The sequence below is a fragment of the Arachis hypogaea genome, chromosome 6 (genome assembly GCF_003086295.3).
Source record: "Arachis hypogaea cultivar Tifrunner chromosome 6, arahy.Tifrunner.gnm2.J5K5, whole genome shotgun sequence".
Lineage (NCBI taxonomy): Eukaryota > Viridiplantae > Streptophyta > Magnoliopsida > Fabales > Fabaceae > Arachis > Arachis hypogaea.
The window spans coordinates 91448167-91467725 of record NC_092041.1 but is presented as its reverse complement, the minus strand read 5'-3'; the positions used below and the strand labels follow the sequence as shown (position 1 = coordinate 91467725).

Here is a 19559-nt window from a genome sequence, read left to right as displayed (position 1 = left end):
GTCACGCGTCCGCGTCATCTGGAGTTTTTCTCTTTCACGCGTCCGTGTCAGTTGTGTTTTGCGCTAGTCACGCATCCGCGTCATTCACGCGTTCGCATTGATGCCATTTTGCGCAAGGCACGCGGTCACGTCGTCCATGCGTTTGCGTCGCTGCCGATTCTTCAAAAACTCCTTTTTGTGCGTTCCTTCCATTTTTGCATGTTTCCTTTCTGTCCTCTAAGCCATTCCTATCCTATAAAGCCTGAAAATACTCAACACAAAGATCACGGCATCGAATGGTAATAAAGGATAATTAAATTTAACATTTTTAAGGCATAGGAAACATTTTTCACATATATCATAAAATAAGGAAGGAATTGTAAAACCATGCAATTCATATGAATAAGTGGGTGAAGAATTGATAAAAATCACTCAATTGAGCGCAAGATAAATCATAAAATAGTGATTTATCAATCTTCTTATCCCTCAAGCCTTTAGGTACTTTCTTCTTAGTACTAGTGTTTTCAGTGCTTTATATTGGCTATCCAACACCAAACTTAGAGTTGGTGTCTGGGGCTGTGTATGTCTCTGTACTAAGAGAGAGGGTTGGAACACTAAGTGTTGCACAACTGACTCTTTTCTATCAGAGAGAGAGTTGGGGTTAGGCATCTTGAACAAGATGTGGTCCTCCCATAACTGTAAAATCAGTTCTCCCTTTGCTACATCAATGATCGCATTGGCAGTAGCTAGGAAAGGTCTTCCAAAGATGATGGATTCATCCTCTTCCTCCCTAGTGTCCAAGATTATAAAATCTATAGGGATGTAAAGATTCTCAACCTTAACTAAGACATCCTCTACCAGACCATATGTCTTCTTTATTGACTTGTCTGCCATCTTTAGTGAGATTCTTGAAGCTTATATCTCAAAGATTCCCAGCCTTTCTATTACAGAGAGTGGAATGAGGGTTATACTTGACCCTAGGTCACACAGAGCCTTATCAAAGGTAATGGTGCCTATGGTACAAGGAATCAAGAAGCATCTGGGATTCGGCAGCTTCTGAGGTAACTTCTGCTGAACCAAGGCATTGAGTTCCTTGGTGAGCACTGGAGGTTCTTCCTCCAATATCTCTGTGCCAAATAGCTTGGCATTCAGCTTCATTAGAAATCCAAGGTACCAAGTAACTTGCTCTTCCCTAGTTTTTTCTTCCTCATCAGAGGAAGAGTACTCTTTAGATTCTATGATCTTTAAGCAAGCATTCAAGGAAACTTCAATGGGCTCCTCATGAACCTTGGGAGTTATCAGTTCTTCAATAGGGGAGTTCTCAGTGGGCTTAGGGTTGCCAACTACCCCTATTGTAGCATTCAATGCCAGGACTTGTGTTTCTTTGGGCATTGAACACCCAACTTGTATCCCTATGCTGGCATTCAACGCCAGCTTTTATGCTGCCTTGGCTATTGAACGCCCAGTAAAGACCTCCTTACTGGCGTTCAACGCCAGTGATGGTGGATTTTTGGGCGTTGACCGCCCAGTAAGACTTCTTTACAAGCATTCAACGCGAGTGATGGTGGCTTTTAGAGCGTTGAACTCCCAATAAGGACCTCCTTACTGGCGTTCAACACCGGCTTGTGTGCCATTTTGGGCATTGAATGCCCAGTAAGGTCTTCCTTACTAGCGTTCAATGCCAAAGTATTCCTTTCAGATTTGGCCTCAGCTTCTACAGTGATGGACTTGCACTCCTCTCTTGGGTTTACTTCAGTATTACTAGGAAGAGTGTTAGGAGGAGTCTGAGGGATTCTCTTACTCAGTTGACCAACTTGTACCTCCAGATTTCTAATGGAGGACCTAGTGTGCCATTTTGGGCATTGAATGCCCAGTAAGGTCTTCCTTACTAGCGTTCAACGCCAAAGTATTCCTTTCAGATTTGGCCTCAGCTTCTACAGTGATGGACTTGCACTCCTCTATTGGGTTTACTTCAGTATTACTAGGAAGAGTGTTAGGAGGAGTCTAAGGGATTCTCTTACTCAGTTGACCAACTTGTACCTCCAGATTTCTGATGGAGGACCTAGTTTCTGTTATGAAACTGTGAGTGGTCTTAGAGAGTTTAGAGACTATGGTAGTTAAATCAGAAAGGCTCTGCTTAGAAATCTTCATCTGTTGCTAAGAAGATGGGAATAGTAGTCTGTTGTTGAATCTATTCTAGGTTCTTCTACATTGATTATTGTTGAAGCCTTGCTGAGGCTTCTGTTGATCCGCTTCTGTTGATCCTTTCATGAAAAATTAGGATGATTTTTCCATGAGGAGTTGTAGGTATTTTCATAGGGTTCTCCCATGTAATTCACCTCCTCCATTGAAGGTTGATTTGGATCATAAGCATCTCCTTCATAGGAGGTGTCTTGAGTACTACCAGTTGCAGCTTGCATTCTAGTCAAATGCTGAGAGATCATATTGACCTGTTAAGTCAAGATCTTGTTCTAAGCCAATATGGCATTCAGAGTGTCAACCTCTAGAACTCCTTTCTTCTGAGCTATCCCATTGTTCACAAAGTTTCTCTCAGAAGTGTACATGAATTGGTTGTTTACAACTATTTCATTGAGTTCTTGTACCTTTGCAGGCGTTTTCTTTAAGTGGAGTGATCCACCAGCAGAATAGTCCAAGGACATCTTGGACATCTAAGATAGACCATCATAGAAGATGCCTAGGATAGTCCACTCTGAGAGTATGTCAGGAGGACACCTCCTGATCAGTTGCTTGTATCTTTCCCAAACTTTATAGAGGGATTCACCCTCTTTTTGTTTGAAGTTTTGAACTTCCACCCTGAGTTTGCTCATCTTTTGAGGTGGAAAGAACTTGGCCAAAAAAGCATTGACTAACTTTTCCAAAGAGTCTAGGCATTTCTTAGGTTGAGAATCCACCCATATCCTAGCTTTGTCTCTGGTGGACGAAATTGTGATCAATACTTTTCACAACACAAATAATCCCCGGTGATGAATCCAAAAACTTGGTATTCAATACCATGGCATAAACACAACTTCGCACAACTAACCAGCAAGTGTACTGGGTCGTCCAAGTAATAAACCTTACGCGAGTAAGGGTCGATCCCACAGAGATTGTTGGTATGAAGCAAGCTATGGTCACCTTGTAAATCTTAGTCAGGCAAACTCAAATGGTTATGAATGATGAATAAAACATAAAGATAAAGATAGAGATACTTATGTAATTCATTGGTGGGAATTTTAGATAAGCGTATGAAGATGCTTGTCCCTTCCGTCTCTCTGCTTTCCTACTGTCTTCATCCAATCCTTCTTACTCCTTTCCATGGCAAGCTGTATGCAAGGGTTTCACCGTTGTCAGTGGCTACCTCCCATCCTCCCAGTGGAAATGTTCAACGCACCCTGTCACGGCACGGCTATCCATCTGTCGGTTCTCAATTAGGCCGGAATAGAATCCAGTGATTCTTTTGCGTCTGTCACTAACGCCCCGCCCTCAGGAGTTTGAAGCTCGTCACAGTCATTCAATCATCGAATCCTACTCAGAATACCACAGACAAGGTTTAGACCTTCCGAATTCTCTTGAATGCCGCCATCAGTTCTAGCTTATACCGCGAAGATTCCGGTTAGAGAATCCAAGAGATATCCACCCAATCTAAGGTAGAACGGAGGTGCTTGTCAGGCACACGTTCATAGGTGAGAATGATGATGAGTGTCACGGATCATCACATTCATCAAGTTGAAGAACAAGTGATATCTTAGAACAAGAACAAGCGGAATTGAATAGAAGAACAATAGTAATTGCATTAATACTCGAGGTACAGCAGAGCTCCACACCTTAATCTATGGTGTGTAGAAACTCCACCATTGAAAATACATAAGAACAAGGTCTAGGCATGGCCGAATGGCCAGCCTCCCAAAGTGATCAAAAGATCTAAAGATCAAAAGATTCCAAAGATCAGAAGATTTTTAATACAATAGTAAAAGGTCCTATATATAGAGAACTAGTAGCCTAGGGTTTACAGAGATGAGTAAATGACATAAAAATCCACTTCCGGGCCCACTTGGTGTGTGCTTGGGCTGAGCATTGAAGCATTTTCGTGTAGAGACTCTTCTTGGAGTTAAATGCCAGCTTTGGTGCCAGTTTGGGCGTTTAACTCCCATCCTTGTGCCAGTTCCGGCGTTTAACGCTGGGAATTCTGAAGGTGACTTTGAACGCCGGTTTGGGCCATCAAATCTTGGGCAAAGTATGGACTATCATCTATTGCTGGAAAGCCCAGGATGTCTACTTTCCAATGCCGTTGAGAGCGCACTAATTGGGCTTCTGTAGCTTCAGAAAATCCACTTCGAGTGCAGGGAAGTCAGAATCCAACAGCATCTGCAGTCCTTTTTAGTCTCTGAATCAGATTTTTGCTCAGGTCCCTCAATTTCAGCCAGAAAATACCTGAAATCACAGAAAAACACACAAACTCATAGTAAAGTCCAGAAAAGTGAATTTTAACTAAAAACTAATAAAAATATACTAAAAACTAACTAGATCATACTAAAAACATACTAAAAACAATGCCAAAAAGCGTACAAATTATCCGCTCATCACAACACCAAACTTAAATTGTTGCTTGTCCTCAAGCAACTGAGAATCAAATAAGATAAAAAGAAGAGAATATGCAATGAATTCCAAAAACATCTATGAAGATCAGTATTAATTAGATGAGCGGGACTTTTAGCTTTTTGCCTCTGAACAGTTTTGGCATCTCGCTCTATCCTTTGAAATTCAGAATGATTGGCTTCTTTAGGAACTCAGAATCCAGATAGTGTCATTGATTCTCCTAGTTAAGTATGATGATTCTTGAACACAGCTACTTATTGAGTTTTGGTCGTGGCCCAAAGCACTCTGTCTTCCAGTATTACCACCGGATACATACATGCCACAGACACATAATTGGGTGAACCTTTTCAGATTGTGACTCAGCTTTGCTAGAGTCCCCAATTAGAGGTGTCCAGGGTTCTTAAGCACACTCTTTTTGCCTTGGATCACAACTTTATTTCTTTCTTTTATTGTTGCTTGTCCTCAAGCAACTGAGAATCAAATAAGATAAAAAGAAGAGAATATGCAATGAATTCCAAAAACATCTATGAAGATCAGTATTAATTAGATGAGCGGGACTTTTAGCTTTTTGCCTCTGAACAGTTTTGGCATCTCACTCTATCCTTTGAAATTCAGAATGATTGGCTTCTTTAGGAACTCAGAATCCAGATAGTGTCATTGATTCTCCTAGTTAAGTATGATGATTCTTGAACACAGCTACTTATTGAGTCTTGGTCGTGGCCCAAAGCACTCTGTCTTCCAGTATTACCACCGGATACATACATGCCACAAACACATAATTGGGTGAACCTTTTCAGATTGTGACTCAGCTTTGCTAGAGTCCCCAATTAGAGGTGTCCAGGGTTCTTAAGCACACTCTTTTTGCCTTGGATCACAACTTTATTTCTTTCTTTTTCTTTCTTTTTCTTTCTTTTTCTCTTTCTTTTTCTTTCTCTCTTTTTTCGAATTTTTTTTTGTATTCACTGCTTTTTCTTGCTTCAAGAATCATTTTTATGATTTTTCAGATCCTCAGTAACATGTCTCCTTTTTCATCATTCTTTCAAGAGCCAACATTCATAAACCACAAATTCAAAAGACATATGCACTGTTTAAGCATACATTCAGAAAACAAAAGTATTGCCACCACATCAAAATAATTAAACTGTTATAAAATTCAAAATTCATGCAATTCTTCTCTTTTTCAATTTAAGAACATTTTTCATTTAAGAGAGGTGATGGATTCATAGGACATTCATAACTTTAAGGCATAGACACTAAGACACTAATGATCACAAGACACAAACATAGATAAACATAAGCACTAAAATTCGAAAAACATAAAAATAAAGAACAAGGAAATTAAAGAACGGGTCCACCTTAGTGATGGCGGCTTGTTCTTCCTCTTGAAGATCCTATGGAGTGCTTGAGCTCCTCAATGTCTCTTCCTTGTCTTTGTTGCTCCTCTCTCATGATTCTTTGATCTTCTCTAATTTCATGGAGGAGGATGGAATGTTCTTGGTGCTCCACCCTTAGTTGTCCCATGTTGGAACTCAATTCTCCTAGGGAGGTGTTTAGTTGCTCCCAATAGTTTTGTGGAGGAAAGTGCATCCCTTGACGCATCTCAGGGATTTGATGATGAAAGGGGTCTCTTGTTTGCTCCATCCTCTTCTTAGTGATGGGCTTGTCCTCATCAATGGGGATGTCTTCCTCTATGTCAACTCCAACTGAATAACAGAGGTGACAAATGAGATGAGGAAAGGCTAACCTTGCCAAGGTAGAGGACTTGTCCGCCACCTTATAAAGTTCTTGGGATATCACCTCATGAACTTCTATTTCTTCTCCAATCATGATGCTATGAATCATGATAGCCCGGTCTATAGTAACTTCGGACCGGTTGCTAGTGGGAATGATTGAGCGTTGGATAAACTCCAACCATCCCCTAGCCACGGGTTTGAGGTCATGCCTTCTCAATTGAACCGGCTTTCCTCTTGAATCTCTCTTTCATTGGGCGCCCTCTTCACAAATATCTATGAGGACTTGGTCCAACCTTTGATCAAAGTTGACCCTTCTAGTGTAAGGGTGTTCATCTCCTTGCATCATGGGCAAGTTGAATGCCAACCTTACATTTTTCGGACTAAAATCCAAGTATTTCCCCCGAACCATAGTAAGCCAATTCTTTGGATCCGGGTTCACACTTTGATCATGGTTCTTGGTGATCCATGCATTGGCATAGAACTCTTGAACCATTAAGATTCCGACTTGTTGAATGGGGTTGGTAAGAACTTCCCAACCTCTCCTTCGGATCTCATGTCGGATCTCCGGATATTCACTCTTTTTGAGTTTGAAAGGGACCTCGGGGATCACCTTCTTCAAGGCCACAACTTCATAGAAGTGGTCTTGATGCACCCTTGAGATGAATCTCTCCATCTCCCATGACTCGGAGGTGGAAGCTTTTGCCTTCCCTTTCCTCTTTCTAGAGGTTTCTCCGGCCTTGGATGCCATAAATGGTTATGGAAAAACAAAAAGCAATGCTTTTACCACACCAAACTTAAAAGGTTTGCTCGTCCTCGAGCAAAAGAAGAAAGAAGAGAGTAGAAGAAGAAGAAATAGAGGAGATGGAGATGGCCTTGTGGTTCGGCCAAAGGGGGGAGAAGTAGTGTTTAGGTTGTGTCAAAATGAAAGAGTGAAGAAGGGTTTATATAGGAGTGGGGGGAGGGTTATGGTTCGGTCATGTATGGGTGGGTTTGGGAGGGAAAGTGGTTTGAATTTGAATAGTGGGGTAGGTGGGGTTTTATGAAGGATGGATGTGAGTGGTGAAGAGAAAGATGGGATTTGATAGGTGAAGGGTTTTGGGGAAGAGGTGTTGAGGTGATTGGTGAATGGGTGAAGAAGAGAGAGAGTGGTAGGGTAGGTGGGGATCCTGTGGGGTCCACAGATCTTGAGGTGTCAAGGAAAAGTCATCCCTGCACCAAGTGGCAAGCAAAATTGCTCTTTGTGCTAATTCTGGCGTTAAACGCCGGGCAGGTGCCCATTTCTGGCGTTTAACGCCAACTTCTTGCCCTTTCCTGGCGTTTAACGCCAGTCTGGTGCCCCTTTCTGGCGTTAAACGCCCAGAATGGTGCCAGACTGGGCGTTAAACGCCCATCTGCTAGCCTTACTGGCGTTTAAACGCCAGCAGGTTCTTCCTCCAGGGTGTGCTATTTTTCTTTCTGTTTTTCATTCTGTTTTTGCTTTTTCCATTGATTTTGTGACTTCTCATGATCATCAACCTACAGAAAACATAAAATAACAAAAGAAAATAAATAAAATATAACATTGGGTTGCCTCCCAACAAGTGCTTCTTTAATGTCAGTAGCTTGACAGAGGGTTCTCATGGAGCCTCACAGATGCTCAGAGCAATGTTGGAACCTCCCAACACCAAACTTAAAGTTTGAATGTGGGGGTTCAACACCAAACTTAGAAGTTAGTTGTGGCCTCCCAACACCAAACTTAGAGTTTGACAGCGGGGGCTCTGTTTGGCTCTGTTTTGAGAGAAGCTCTTCATGCTTCCTCTCCATGATGACAGAGGGATATCCTTGAGCCTTAAACACCAAGGATTCTTCATTCACTTGAATGATCAATTCTCCTCTATCAACATCAATCACAGCCTTTGCTGTGGCTAGGAAGGGTCTGCCAAGGATGATGGATTCATCCATGCACTTCCCAGTCTCTAGGATTATGAAATCAGCAGGGATGAAATGGTCTTCAACTTTTACCAGAACATCCTCTACAAGTCCATAAGCTTGTTTTCTTGAGTTGTCTGCCATCTCTAGTGAGATTTTTGCAGATTGCACCTCAAAGATCCCTAGCTTCTCCATTACAGAGAGAGGCATGAGATTTACACTTGACCCTAGGTCACACAAGGCCTTCTTGAAGGTCATGGTGCCTATGGTACAAGGTATTGAAAACTTCCCAGGATCCTGTCTCTTTTGAGGTAATATCTGCCTAGACAAGTCATCCAATTCTTTGGTGAGCAAAGGGGGTTCATCCTCCCAAGTCTCATTTCCAAATAACTTGTCATTTAGCTTCATAATTGCTCCAAGGTATTTAGCAACTTGCTCTTTAGTGACATACTCATCCTCTTCAGAGGAAGAATACTCATCAGAGCTCATGAATGGCAGAAGTAAGTCCAATGGAATCTCTATGGTCTCATTTTGAGCCTCAGATTTCCATGGTTCCTCTTTGGGGAACTCATTGGAGGCCAGTGGACGTCCATTGAGGTCTTCCTCAGTGGCGTTCACTGCCTCTCCCTCCTCTCTAAATTCGGCCATATTGATGGCTTTGCACTCTCCTTTTGGATTTTCTTCTGTATTGCTTGGAAGAGTACTAGGAGGGGATTCAGTAATTTTCTTGCTCAGCTGACCCACTCGTGCCTCCAAATTTCTAATGGAGGACCTTGTTTCAGTTATGAAACTTTGAGTGGTCTTGATTAGATCAGAGACCATGGTTGCTAAGTCAGAGGTGTTCTGCTTAGAACTCTCTGTCTGTTGCTGAGAAGATGATGGAAAAGGCTTGCCATTGCTAAACCTGTTTCTTCCACCATTATTATTGTTGAAACCTTGTTGAGGTCTCTGTTGATCCTTCCATGAGAGATTTGGATGACTTCTCCATGAAGGATTATAGGTGTTTCCATAGGGTTCTCCCATGTAATTCACCTCTTCCATTGAAGGGTTCTCAAGATCATAAGCTTCTTCTTCAGATGAAGCTTCCTTAGTACTACTTGGTGCATTTTGCGTTCCAGACAGACTTTGAGAAATCATATTGACTTGCTGAGTCAATATTTTGTTCTGAGCCAATATGGCATTCAGAGTGTCAATCTCAAGAATTCCTTTCTTCTGATTTGTTCCATTGTTCACGGGATTCCTTTCAGAAGTGTACATGAATTGGTTATTTGCAACCATTTCAGTTAGTTCCTGAGCTTCTGTAGGCGTCTTCTTCAGATGAAGAGAGCCTCCAGCAGAGCTATCCAAAGACATCTTGGACAGTTCAGACAGACCATCATAGAAAATACCTATGATACTCCATTCAGAAAGCATATCAGAGGGACACTTTCTGATTAATTATTTGTATCTTTCCCAAGCTTCATAGAGGGATTCTCCTTCCTTCTGTCTGAAGGTTTGGACTTCCACTCTAAGCTTACTCAATTTTTGAGGTGGAAAGAACTTTGCCAAGAAGGCATTAACTAGCTTTTCCCAAGAGTTCAGGCTTTCTTTAGGTTGTGAATCCAACCATGTCCTAGCTCTGTCTCTTACAGCAAAAGGGAATAGCATAAGTCTGTAGACCTCAGGGTCAACCCCATTAGTCTTGACAGTGTCACAGATTTGCAAGAACTCAGCTAAGAACTGATGAGGATCTTCTAATGGAAGTCTATGGAACTTGCAATTCTGTTGCATTAGAGAAACTAATTGAGGCTTAAGCTCAAAGTTGTTTGCTCCAATGGCAGGGATAGAGATGCTTCTCCCATAGAAGTCGGGAGTAGGTGCAGTAAAGTCACCCAGCACCCTCCTTGCATTATTGGCATTGTTGTTGTTTTCGGCTGCCATGGGTTCTTCTTCCTTGAAGATTTCTGTTAGGTCCTCTACAGAGAATTGTGCCTTAGCTTCTCTTAGCTTGCGCTTCAAGGTCCTTTCAGGTTCAGGGTCAGCCTCAACAAGAATGCTTTTGTCTTTGCTTCTGCTCATATGAAAGAGAAGAGAACAAGAAAATATGGAATCCTCTATGTCACAGTATAGAGATTCCTTGAGGTGTCAGAGGAAAAGAAAAATAGAAGGCAGAAGTAGAAAATTCGAACTTATCAAGAAAGATGGAGTTCGAATTGTTCATTAAGGAATAATGTTAGTCCATAAATAGAAGGATGTGAGAAGATGGGAAGAAATTTTCGAAAATTAAGTAAAATATTTTAAAAACATTTTGAAAAACACTAATTGATTTTCGAAAACCATGATTGAGAAAGAAGTAAAGTGATTTTTTAAAAAAGATTTTGAAATTAGAAATCAAAAAGATTTGATTGAAAACTATTTTGAAAAAGATGTGGTTAAGAAGATATGATTGATTTTAAAAAGATGTGATTGAGAAGATATGATTTGAAAAACATTTTAAAAAAGATTTGATTTTAAAAATTAATGACTTGGCTATCAAGAAAAGATATGATTCAAATATTAAACCTTTCTCAACAGAAAAGGCAACATACTTGAAATGTTGAATCAAATCATTAATTGATAGCAAGTATTTTTGAAAATAGAAAGAAATTGATTTTGAAAAAGATTTGATTGAAAAGATATGATTTGAAAAAGATTTGATTTTGAAAAGATTTTGAAAACTAAAAAAAATTTGATTTGAAAACAAAATCTTCCCTCTTGTGCCATCCTAGCGTTAAACGCCCAGAATGGTGCACATTCTGGCGTTTAACGCCCAAACTACTACCCTTTTGGGCGTTAAACGCCCAGCCAGGCACCCTGGCTGGCGTTTAAACGCCAGTCTGTCCTTCTTCACTAGGCGTTTTGAACGCCCAGCTTTTTCTGTGTAATTCCTCTGCAGTATATTCTGAATCTTCAATTCCCTGTATTATTGACTTGAAAAGACACAAATTAAAAATATTTTTGGATTTTTTTTTAATAATCAAAATATAACTAAAATCAAATAACAATGCATGCAAGACACCAAACTTAGCAGTTTGTATACTGCTGACACTAACAATGAGAATGCATATGAGGCATATAAACACTCAAGTCAATAGAATTCAAAGATCAGAGCAATGAAATTATCAAGAACAACTTGAAGATTAATGAAGACACATGCATGAATGCAAGAAGAACAGAAACAAGCAATTGACACCAAACTTAAAATGAGACTCTAGACTCAAACAAGAAACATAAAATATTTTTGGTTTTTATGATTTTGTAAATTTTTTTTTTGCTTTTTTCGAAAATTAAGTGGAAAAGAAAATAAAGGTATCAAAATTCTTAATGAGAATTCCAGGAATCATGCAATGTTAGTCTAAAGCTTCAGTCTAAAGGAATTAGACATGGCCAGCCAAGCTTCAGCAGGACATTGCATTCAAGAGCTAAATTGATGAGAATCAATCAGCTTTGGTGATGATAAGAGCATCACTTTGAAACACTAGAATTCATTCTTAAGAACTCTGAAAAAAAATACCTAATCTAAGCAACAAGATGAACCGTCAGTTGTCCATACTCAAACAATCCCCGGCAACGGCGCCAAAAACTTGGTGGACGAAATTGTGATCAATACTTTTCACAACACAAATAATCCCCGGTGATGAATCCAAAAACTTGGTATTCAATACCATGGCATAAACACAACTTCACACAACTAACCAGCAAGTGTACTGGGTCGTCCAAGTAATAAACCTTACGCGAGTAAGGGTCGATCCCACAGAGATTGTTGGTATGAAGCAAGCTATGGTCACCTTGTAAATCTTAGTCAGGCAAACTCAAATGGTTATGAATGATGAATAAAACATAAAGATAAAGATAGAGATACTTATGTAATTCATTGGTGGGAATTTCAGATAAGCGTATGAAGATGCTTGTCCCTTCCGTCTCTCTGCTTTCCTACTGTCTTCATCCAATCCTTCTTACTCCTTTCCATGGCAAGCTGTATGCAAGGGTTTCACTGTTGTCAGTGGCTACCTCCCATCCTCTCAGTGGAAATGTTCAATGCACCCTGTCACGGCACGGCTATCCATCTGTCGGTTCTCAATCAGGCCGGAATAGAATCCAGTGATTCTTTTGCGTCTGTCACTAACGCCCCGCCCTCAGGAGTTTGAAGCTCGTCACAGTCATTCAATCATCGAATCCTACTCAGAATACCACAGACAAGGTTTAGACCTTCCGGATTCTCTTGAATGCCGCCATCAGTTCTAGCTTATACCACGAAGATTCCGGTTAGAGAATCCAAGAGATATCCACCTGATGAGCGGATAATTTGTATACTTTTTGGCATTGTTTTTAGTATGTTTTTGATATGATATAGTTAGTTTTTAGTATATTTTTATTAGTTTTTAGTTAAAATTCACTTTTCTGGACTTTACTATGAGTTTGTGTGTTTTTCTGTGATTTCAGGTATTTTCTGGCTGAAATTGAGGGACCTGAGCAAAAATCTGATTCAGAGACCAAAAAGGACTGCAGATGCTGTTGGATTCTGACCTCCCTGCACTCGAAGTGGATTTTCTGGAGCTACAGAAGCCCAATTGGCGCGCTCTCAACGGCGTTGGAAAGTAGACATCCTGGGCTTTCCAGCAATATATGATAGTCCATACTTTGCCCAAGATTTGATGGCCCAAACCGGCGTTCAAAGTCACCTCAAGAAATCCCAGCGTTAAACGCTGGAACTGGCACCCAAATGGGAGTTAAACGCCCAAACTGGCACCAAAGCTGGCGTTTAACTCCAAGAAGAGTCTCTACACGAAATTTGCTTCATTGCTCAGCCCAAGCACACACCAAGTGGGCCCGGAAGAGGATTTTTATGTCATTTACTCATTTCTGTACACCTTAGGCTACTAGTTCTTATAAGTAGGACCTTTTACTATTGTAAAAAAAGAGGACTTTGGTAGCTATCTTCATTTTATGCTATCTTAGATCATTGGGAGGCTGGCCATTCGGCCATGCCTAGACCTTATGCTTATGTATTTTCAACGGTGGAGCTTCTACACACCATAGATTAAGGTGTGGAGCTCTGCTGTACCTCGAGTATTAATGCAATTACTATTGTTCTTCCATTCAATTCCGCTTGTTCTTGTTCCAAGATATCACTAGTTCTTCAACTTGATGAAGGTGATGATTGACGCCCATCACCATTCTCACTCATGAACAAAGTGACTGACAACCACTCTTGTTCTACAAGCATATGAGGCTTGGTGAATATCTCTTGGATTCCTGATTGCACGATGCATGGTTGATCGCCTGACAACCGAGTGCTCGCCTGACAAACGAGCCAACCATTCCGTGAGATCAGAGTCTTCGTGGTATAGGCAGGACCTGATGGCGGCATTCAAGAGAATCCGGAAGGTCTAAACCTTGTCTGTGGTATTCTGAGTAGGATTCAATGATTGAATGACTGTGACGTGCTTCAAACCTGTAACCTACTGGGCGTTAGTGACAGACGCAAAAGAGTGATTCTATTCCGGTAGGGGAGGGAACCAAACCGGTGATTAGCCGCACTGTGACAGAGTGCATGAGCATTAGTTTTCACTGCGAGGATGGGAGGTAGCTGCTGACAACAGTGAAACCCTACACGAGCTTGCCATGGAAAGGAGTAAGAAGGATTGGATGAAGACAGTGGGAAAGCAGAGAGACGGAAGGGAAGGCATCTTCATACGCTTATCTGAAGTTCCTACCAATGAATTACATAAGTATCTCTATCTTTACCTTTGTGTTATTTTCGTTCATCACTATATCCATTTGAGTTTGCCTGACTAAGATTTACAAGATGACCATAGCTTGCTTCAATACTAACAATCTCCGTGGGATCGACCCTTACTCGCGTAAGGTTTATTACTTGGACGACCCAGTGCACTTGCTGGTTAGTTGTGCGAAATTGTGTAATGCCATGGTATTGAGCCACCACGTGTTTGGAGCCATTACCGGGGATTATGAGAGTTGTGAAAAAGTATTGTTCACAATTTTGCGCTACCAAGTTTTTGGCGCCGTTGCCGGGGATTGTTCTAGTTTTGAGCAAGCTTTCGGTAACATCAGTGCCAAGATCCGGCAGCAACATCAAGTTTTGGTGTTATTGCCCGGGATTGTTTAGGCTGGACAACTGACGGTTCATCTTGTTGCTTAGATTAGGTATTTATTTTTTTTCGAAATTCTTGAAGATGAATTCTAGAGTTTCATGGTGATTTGTTGAAATCTGGCTGGCTGAGAAGCCATGTCTAATCTCATTGGACCGAGGTTTCAACTCATCATCACAAGAGCTTGTTGATTTTTCATCAATCTTGCTTTTGGAGCAGTGATCTGCTAAGGCTTGGCTGGCCTTTGGCCATGTCTAGTGTTTTGGACCGAAGCTTTCTTTGAAAGCTTGGCTGGCTGTGAAGCCATGTCCAATTCCTGGACCAGAGTCTTAGACTAACATTGCACTGATTCCTGGAATTCTCATTAAGAATTTTGATATCTTTTTTCACTTAACTTTCGAAAAACACAAAAAAAAATTTACAAAATCATAAACTCCAAAAATTTCTTGTTTGAGTCCAGTGTCTCATCATAAGTTTGGTGTCAATTGCATGCATGTGTCTAAGTGATCTTCAAGATGTTCTTGATGATTTACTTGCTATGATCTTTGAATTCTATTGACTTGATTGTTTTGTGTGTCTCATATGCATTTTCATTTTGTTAGTGTCAGTAGTATACAAACTGCTAAGTTTGGTGTCTTGCATGCATTGTTATTTGATTCTTGTTGCATTTTGTTTTGTCCTTATTATTAAAAATCCAAAAATATTTTTAATTTGTGTCTTTTCAAGTCAATAATACAGAGAATCGAAGATTCAGAACATACAGCAGAGGAATTGCACAGAAAAAGCTGGGCGTTCAAAACGCCCAGTGAAGAAGGACAGACTGGCGTTTAAACGCCAGCCAGGGTACCTGGTTGGGCGTTTAACGCCCAAAAGGGTAGCATTTTGGGCGTTAAACGCCAGAATGGATACCATTCTGGGCGTTTAACGCCAGGATGGCTAGAGGGGAAGATTTTGTTTTCAAATCAATTTTTTTTCAAGTTTTCAAAATCTTTTCAAAATCAAATCTTTTTCAAATCAATTTTCCAATCAAATCTTTTTCAAAACCAATTTCTTTCCATTTTTAAAGATACTTGCTACCAATTAATGATTTGATTCAACATTTCAAGTATGTTGCCTTTTCTGTTGAGAAAGGTTTAATGTTTGAATCATATCTTTTCTTGTTAGTCAAGTTTTTAATTTTCAAATCAAATCTTTTTAAAATGTTTTTCAAATCATATCTTCTCAATCACATTTTTTTTAATCAATCATATCTTCTTAACCACATCTTTTTCAAAATAGTTTTCAATCAAATCCTTTTGATTTCTAAATTCAAAATCTTTTTCAAAAATCACTTGATTTCTTTTCCATTTTCATTTTCGAAAATTAAGTAATGTTTTTCAAAAATGTTTTCAAAATTTTCACTTGATTTTCGAAAATGACTTCCCTCCTTCTCACATCCTTCTATTTATGGACTAACACTATCCCTTAATGCAAAATTCGAACTCCATCTCCTTTGTTAAGTTCGAATTTTCCACTTCTGTCTTCTATTCTTCTTTTCCTCTGACACCTAAAGGAATCTCTATACTGTGACATAGAGGATTCCACATTTTCTTGTTCCCTTCTCTTTCTTATGAGCAGGAGCAAAGACAAAGGCATTCTTGTTGAGGCTGATCCTGAACCTGAAAGGACCTTGAAGAGAAAGCTAAGAGAAGCCAAAGCACAACTCTCTTTAGAGCACCTGGACGAACTCTTCAAGGAAGAAGAACAAATGGCAGCCGAAAACAACAACAATGCCAACAATGCAAGGAAGGTGCTGGGTGACTTTACTGCACCTACTCCCGACTTCTATGGGAGAAGCATCTCTATCCCTGCCATTGGAGCAAACAACTTTGAGCTTAAGCCTCAATTAGTTTCTCTAATGCAACAGAATTGCAAGTTCCATGGACTTCCACTGGAAGATCCTCATCAGTTTCTAGCTGAGTTCTTGCAAATCTGTGACACAGTCAAGACTAATGGGGTTGACCCTGAGGTCTACAGACTTATGCTATTCCCTTTTGCTGTAAGAGACAGAGCTAGAACATGGTTGGACTCTCAACTTAAAGAAAGCCTGGACTCTTGGGAAAAGCTAGTCAATGCCTTTTTGGCAAAGTTCTTCCCACCTCAAAAATTGAGTAAGCTAAGAGTGGAAGTCCAAACCTTCAGACAGAAGGAAGGAGAATCCCTCTATGAAGCTTGGGAAAGATACAAACAATTGATCAGAAAGTGTCCCACTGACATGCTTTCTGAATGGAGCATCATAGGTATCTTCTATGATGGTCTCTCTGAACTGTCCAAGATGTCTTTGGATAGCTCTTCTGGAGGATCTCTTTATCTGAAGAAGACGCCTACTGAAGCTCAAGAACTGATTGAAATGGTTGCAAATAACCAATTCATGTACACTTCTGAAAGAAATCCTGTGAACAATGGGACTAGTCAAAAGAAAGGAGTTCTTGAGATTGACACTCTGAATGCCATATTGGCTCAGAACAAAATATTGACTCAACAAGTCAATATGATTTCTCAAAGTCTGTCTGGAATGCAAAATGCACCAAGCAGTACTAAGGAAGCTTCATCTGAGGAAGAAGCTTATGATCCTGAGAACCCTTCAATAGAAGAGGTGAATTACATGGGAGAACCCTATGGAAACACCTACAATCCTTCATGGAGGAATCATCCAAATCTTTCATGGAAGGATCAACAGAGACCTCAACAAGGTTTCAATAACAATAATGGTGGAAGAAAACAGGTTTAGCAATAGCAAGCCCTTTCCATCATCTTCTCAGCAACAGACAGAGAGTTCTAAGCAGAATACCTCTGACTTAGCAACCATGGTCTCTGATCTAATCAAAACCACTCAAAGTTTCATGACTGAAACTAGGTCCTCCATTAGGAATTTGGAAGGACAAGTGGGTCAGCTGAGCAAGAAAATTACTGAACTTCCTCCAAGCACTCTCCCAAGCAATACTGAAGAAAACCCAAAAGGAGAGTGCAAGGCCATCAACATGGCCGAATTCTGGGAGGAAGAAGAGGCAGTGAACGCCACTGAGGAAGACCTCAATGGACGCCCACTGACCTCCAATGAGTTCCCCAATGAGGAACCTTGGGAATCTGAGGCTCAAGATGAGACCATAGAGATTCCATTGGACTTACTTCTGCCATTCATGAGCTCTGATGAGTATTCTTCCTCTGAAGAGGATGAGTATGTCACTGAGGAGCAAGTTGCTAAATACCTTGGAGCAATCATGAAGCTGAATGACAAGTTATTTGGAAATGAGACTTGGGAGGATGAATCCCCTTTGCTCACCAAAGAACTGAATGACTTGTCTAGGCAGAAACTACCTCAAAAGAGGCAGGACCCTGGGAAGTTTTCTATACCTTGTACCATAGGCACCATGACCTTCAAGAAGGCCTTGTGTGACTTAGGGTCAAGTGTGAACCTCATGCCCCTCTCTATAATGGAGAAATTAGGGATCTATGAGGTACAAGCTGCAAAAATCTCACTAGAGATGGCAGACAACTCAAGAAAACAAGCTTATGGACTTGTAGAGGATGTTTTGGTGAAGATTGAAGACCAGTACATCCCTACTGATTTCATAGTCCTAGAGACTGGGAAGTGCATGGATGAATCCATCATCCTTGGCAGACCCTTCCTAGCCACAGCAAAGGCTGTGATTGATGTTGATAGAGGAGAGTTGATCATTCAAGTGAATGAAGAATCCTTGGTGTTTAAGGCCCAAGGATATACCTCTGTCATCATGGAGAGGAAGCATGAAGAGCTTCTCTCAAAACAGAGCCAAACAGAGCCCCCACAACCAAACTCTAAGTTTGGTGTTGGGAGGCCACAACCAAACTCTAAGTTTGGTGTTGAACCCCCACATTCAAACTCTAAGTTTGGTGTTGGGAGGTTCCAACACGGTTCTGAGCATTTCTGAGGCTCCATGAGGGTCCTCTGTCAAGCTAATGACAATAAAGAAGCGCTTGTTGGGAGGCAACCCAATGTTTTATAATTAATTATTTTCTTTTGTTATTTTATCTTTTTTGTAGGTTGATGATCATAAGAAGTCACAAAAACAATGAAAAAAGCAAAAACAAAATGAAAAACAGGAAGAAAAACAGCACACCCTGGAGGAAGATGCTGCTGGCGTTTAAACGCCAGTCAGCCTAGCAGTTGGGCGTTTAACGCCCAGTCTGGCACCCTTCTGGGCGTTTAACGCCAGAAAGGGGCACCAGACTGGCGTTAAACGCCAGTAAAGGGCAAGAACCTGGCGTTAAATGCCAGAAATGGGCACCAGCCCGGCGTTTAACGCCAGAATTGGCTCAAAACGTGGATTTTGATGCCATTTGGTGCAAGGATGCCTTTTCCTTGACACCACAGAATCTGTGGACCCCACAGGACCCTACCATCACTCTCTCTCTTCTTCCCCCATTCACCAATCACCTCAACACCTCTTCCCCAAAAACCCTTCCCCTATCAAATCCCATCTTTCTCTTCACCACTCACATCCATCCTTCATAAATCCCCACCAACCTCACCCTTCAAATTCAAACCACTTTCCCTCCCAAACCCCACCCATCATGGCCGAACCATTCACCCCCTCTCTCCTATATATACCCTTCTTCTACCCTTCATTTTCACACAACCTAAACACCACTTCTCCCCCTCTTTGGCCGAACACACCACCATCTCCCTCTTCCTCATTTCTTCTTCTTCTACTCTCTTCTTTCTTCTTTTGCTCGAGGACGAGCAAACATTTTAAGTTTGGTGTGGTAAAAGCGTTGCTTTTTCGTTTTTCCATAACCATTATGGCATCCAAGGCCGGAGAAACCTCTAAAAAGAGGAAAGGGAAGGCAAAAGCTTCCACCTCCGAGTCATGGGAGATGGATAGATTTCTCTCAAGGGTGCATCAAGACCACTTCTATGAAGTTGTGGCCTTGAAGAAGGTGATCCCCGAGGTCCCTTTTTCACTCAAAAAGGGTGAATATCCGGAGATCCGCCATGAGATCCGAAGAAGAGGTTGGGAAGTTCTTACCAACCCCATTCAACAAGTCGGAATCTTGATGGTTCAAGAGTTCTATGCCAATGCATGGATCACCAAGAACCATGACCAAAGTGTGAACCCGAATCCAAAGAATTATCTCACTATGGTTCGGGGGAAATACTTGGATTTTAGTCCGGAGAGTGTGAGGGTGGCGT

At 41.0% G+C, this 19559-nt stretch overlaps 1 non-coding gene across 1 annotated transcript; it reads left to right on the top strand.

The window, feature by feature from the left end:
* Nucleotides 1–9623: 9623 nt before the first annotated feature.
* Nucleotides 9624–9731, top strand: LOC112700067 (small nucleolar RNA R71). Its single transcript, XR_003152990.1, has one exon. It is a non-coding gene; the product is annotated as a small nucleolar RNA R71 (small nucleolar RNA).
* Nucleotides 9732–19559: the final 9828 nt, after the last annotated feature.